Source organism: Aplysia californica, unplaced genomic scaffold (assembly GCF_000002075.1).
Source record: "Aplysia californica isolate F4 #8 unplaced genomic scaffold, AplCal3.0 scaffold00123, whole genome shotgun sequence".
NCBI lineage: Eukaryota > Metazoa > Mollusca > Gastropoda > Aplysiida > Aplysiidae > Aplysia > Aplysia californica.
Window position 1 is genome coordinate 519,191 of NW_004797393.1, and position 4,611 is coordinate 523,801.

The window sequence follows — 4,611 nt, forward strand, 5'->3', positions numbered from 1 at the left end:
CCGAAGCCTACTCTTATCGATTTTAGACCACCAAGGGATCTTTAACCTGCGCAACTTGCACACGGGCCCTCCGAGATTTTTCGCCCTTGAAGCTACAGTCTGAAATATCACAGGGACATGGAGAACAGGAAGGACGACAGAGATGGGGTAACCCCCCCCCCCCTTCCCCCGGGCAGTGCTACTGAGTGAAGTGTCTTTACGCCATTCCCAAAGGGGGGGACATTAACCATGTTCTTATGTACAGTGGAATTGTACTTGTAAATTGGCTGATTCATCAGTCTCATGCTCATAACTGTGCCTGAACTACAACAGGGAACTGCTGCTTTTCCTTTCCTAATCCTTGTCCTCTACTTCTTTTGTATGTTTGTCACACTCTTGTGACCTGCTACTTCCGGGGTGCCTTGATAGTCGAAGCAGACTTTGTGCTGTTGAAGCTAGAGAGGCGAGCAGAGTGAGTCTGATTCCCAGTAACTTGAGTAAGGACTTTACTGTTGACATCCACCCCTTGGCGCTCATATGACATTATGCAGTTGCGAGCGCCGTAAAACCTCTACTAAAACAAAACAAAAACCAAAAGGTTATGAATGTTCTATCAAAATACCAAGGCTGTTCGGAGCCGTTATCAAGAATTCAAAGAATTGTATTCGAAAAAGTTTGACATGTGAGACTCAGAATTTCTTACGTCAAGTTTCTCAAAACTAGGTGCTGGGCAGATAAAACTTTGTTTTTCTAGGGTAGTGACATTTTAATTTGTCTCTATGGCACAGACAGGATGTCTCCTATCCTACCACGTCATGGGCAACGTTTTCTCTTTGTCTTTCTATAAGCAGGTACTTAAAATTTACTGCATCCGTTTTCCCCTTATTATGGGTAAAAAGACACTTTTGAAATAAGGGTAAGCTGAATAAAAATATTTTATACGTATTTTTCCCCGTTTGTTTATATTTGTCCGGATGTGAGCCAGACCATGAAAGACATTGTCATGTCAGTGTGCACTTTTCTAACAAAATATTTGGGACTGAGATTGAGAAAAAGGGGTCCTGAAGTCGCATGAGCTTAATTACTGACTTTACTTTATCCGTCCTCTTGTACCTCTAGGGCGTCGAGGGGAGAAAGAACTCCCTGTCTCTAGCAAGTCTGGGTGGGTGCTCTTACTTCTTCATTTCTCTGCCTGTCTCGTCTTGTGATGTTAAAGGTTTTGTGGAGACATTTCATTTCGCAGGCGGTGATTTTGCTTTCATGGGTTTTGCTTAAAGTCCAGGTCTGGCACCGATAACATAATGTTGGTATGAATATTGAGGTGATAAGCTGTCTCTTTGTGTCCATGGAGATGTTTGGATGAGATAGGAGGGGTGCGAGCTGGTAGGTGACAGCGTTGGCTTTTTGAGTTCGCATTTCTATTTCTCTACGGACCCATTTTCAGAAAAAGTGCTGCCAAGATATTTAAACTCCTTCACCTGTTTCAGTTGTTTACTATTGACATGGATGTTCAGGGGACTACGGTTTCGGCTCACTTTCATAACTTCTGTTTTTGATGTGCTTATTTTCATGTTGAATTTCTCACAGGTGTTGCTGAGTTCCGTAGTGTGATTTTGGAGGCTCTGTTGGTCATGTTACTAGAGTGGCCATATCCCAAAGACTATTTGAGATAACTGAAAACTTATTTTACAACAAACAAACAAACAAACAAACAAACAAACAAACAAACAAACAAACAAACAAACAAACAAACAAACAAAAAACAGTCACCAGGAAATGCAGTAGACTACGAAAAATAAAGAAATACACATTGGGGCCGTTTTCTCGGACTCACATTTTCAGAAATACCACCAATTTTACAATAATACTCCAGGTAAGTTTGGAGTTTCCACCTGAAGTCTGTTTGGCCTTGGTTGGACTATCATTATTACGTTCAGATTACTTCATACTACATAACACCTCGTGTGGGATGGACATTTAGGTGTAGAGTTTGGAACATGCAAACAGAGACACAGGAAACATACACTTCAACCCTTTGTGGGACGTGTATAGATATACACCAAACAAAATCAACTTGGGGAGTTAAATCTATAAACCTCTGATATTGTTATCCATCTCAAAAACTCGTGACACATTTATTTATCTTCGTGATATCGTGGAGGTCAGGAGTCAGTGTCCGCAATATATATATATATATATATATACATATATATATATATATATATATATATATATATATACGGTCTATGCGGACACTGACTCCTGACCTCCACGATATATATATACACCCCCCCCCCCTCCATCTGTCTATGAGCGACTCACCTCAGTACATGTAATAGTAAAAAAGACAATAAGATAGGGCCTAACAACAGCAACAACAGCAACAACAACAACAACAACAACAACAACAACAGCAACAACAGCAACAACAACAACGACGATGACGGTAATAATAATAATAATAATAATAATAATAATAATAATAATAATAATAATAATAATAATAATAATAATAATAATAATAACTAATTATTATTACTTTCGTCGTTATGATGATGATGGTGATGATGATGATGATGATGATGATGATGATGATGATGATGATGATGATGATGATGATGTAATGACAATAACAATGACAATAACAATAACAATAGCATAAGGTCATATGAACGCGCAAGACACATTAAACATTTTCAGTTGGTAGGAAATTTTGAAATTTGCCCGAGTGGAGGCCGAATTCTACTCTTATCGATTTTAAACCTCCAAGGGATTTTTAACGTGCGCAACTTGCACTCTGGATGTCCGAGATTTTCCGCCTTCGTCCGAGAAGGCTAGGTGTAGATCTTTCCTATCAGAAGACCAGGGGTGTGGCTGAAAGCCAAGGGGTAGCAGTAGAAAGGCTGCAGAAAGAGTCAGGGGCCCAGAGGAGGGGACAAACGAGGTGAGGGGGTGGGGGCAGAAAGTGGAGACGAAAGCAGACGACAGAACGTTGCCAGAGATCAGGAAAGGGGGTGAAAGGAGACAATTTTAGAGAAGAAAATGTCTCAGTCACTACCCGGATTCGAACCCGGGACCTTGGAATGAGAGGCGAACTCGTTAACCTCAGGTCACGAGAGCCCCCAAACTGTTTTTATTACAGTTCTTTAAATCTGTGGAATAGGTTACATGAGTTCAAAAAATATTTCGAAGGACCAGGGAACAGTGACAGTAATTCTAAAAACAGGGCTTTGAAAGTAAAAATCCAATTTTTTAAAAAAATAAACGTAATTTTGAGAAAGCAAATTCTGAATTTTGTAAGATCAAGGAAAAATATTTTTGTTTTTGTATCTTACTTTGAGGGCAGCGGACAGACTCGTTTGAAGAAAAAACAGGAGTGAGACAGGGATGCTTGTTATCGCCTTTTCTCTTTTTATTAACAGTGGATTGGATAACGAGACAGAAAACATCGGGACAACGCGGTGGCATACATTTGACCCTTTCCAGTCAGTTGGAAAACTTGGGCTTTGCCGACGACTTGGCACTTCTTTTTCACAGTCGAGCCCAGATGCAACAGAAAACAGATCGCCTCAGGACCTTCTGTGGAACTCCATATGCACACGGAAAAAACGAAAGTTCTTCGAATGAATGCAGCCGACGTTCCTATCACACTGTAAGGGGCACCTTTGGCGGATGTTGAATCCTTCACCTACCTGGGAAGTGTCATCAACAAGGCAGGGGGAACAGACGAAGACATCAAGGTCAGAATCCAAAAGGCAAGAGCAGCATTCATCATCCTCAGGAATATATATATTTTTAATGGATGTCTAAGGAACTGGGATTGAACACCAAGCTGATGATCTTCAAAACAAACGCGAAGACTGTTCTACTGTATGGTTCAGAGACATGGAGGCTCACAGCATCAGCAGCAAGGAAACTGCAGAGCTTCATAAATGGATGCCTAAGAAGGATAGTGGGGATCAAGTGGTACGATCGAGTCACAATATGCTCAACTGTGGGAGAGAACAAGCCAAAGGCCAGAAAATGAAGACATACAGATGAAGAAATGGAAATTCATTGGACACACCCTGAGGAGACCCCCGACAAGCATCATCAGACAGGCTTTGACGTGGAATCCACAAGGAAAACGTAAGAAAGGAAGACCAAAGATGACATGGAAATGGGAAAGGCGGGGATCAACTTAATGAAAACAGCTAGAAAAGGATGCACAGGACAGGCTTCGCTGGAGAAATTAAATGTTGATAGCCTATGCTCCATAATTGGAAGTTAAAAAGGACAAGAGAGAGAGAGAGAGAGAGAGAGAGAGAGAGAGAGAGAGAGAGAGAGAGAGAGAGAGAGAGAGAGAGAGAGATTTGTATTTTTGGAAAGTTAGAAAATGAGAGTTGCTCTTTTAAGCTCAAGAGATTTTCAGTTAACGCTTGTCGCCACCCTATGACTTTGCGCATTTCGTTTCCTCTAAACTCGACAGTAGCGAATACCTACTCTGGGTGTTCTCGTGGTCTCGGAAAAGGGAGAAAAAAAAATATCGGGTTCCTGTGTGCAAGTTGCGCGCGTGAAAGACCCCTTTCGCGCACTCATATGACCATAGCATTATGCAGTTGCGAGCGCCGTGCGTAAAACACTTACCCCTCC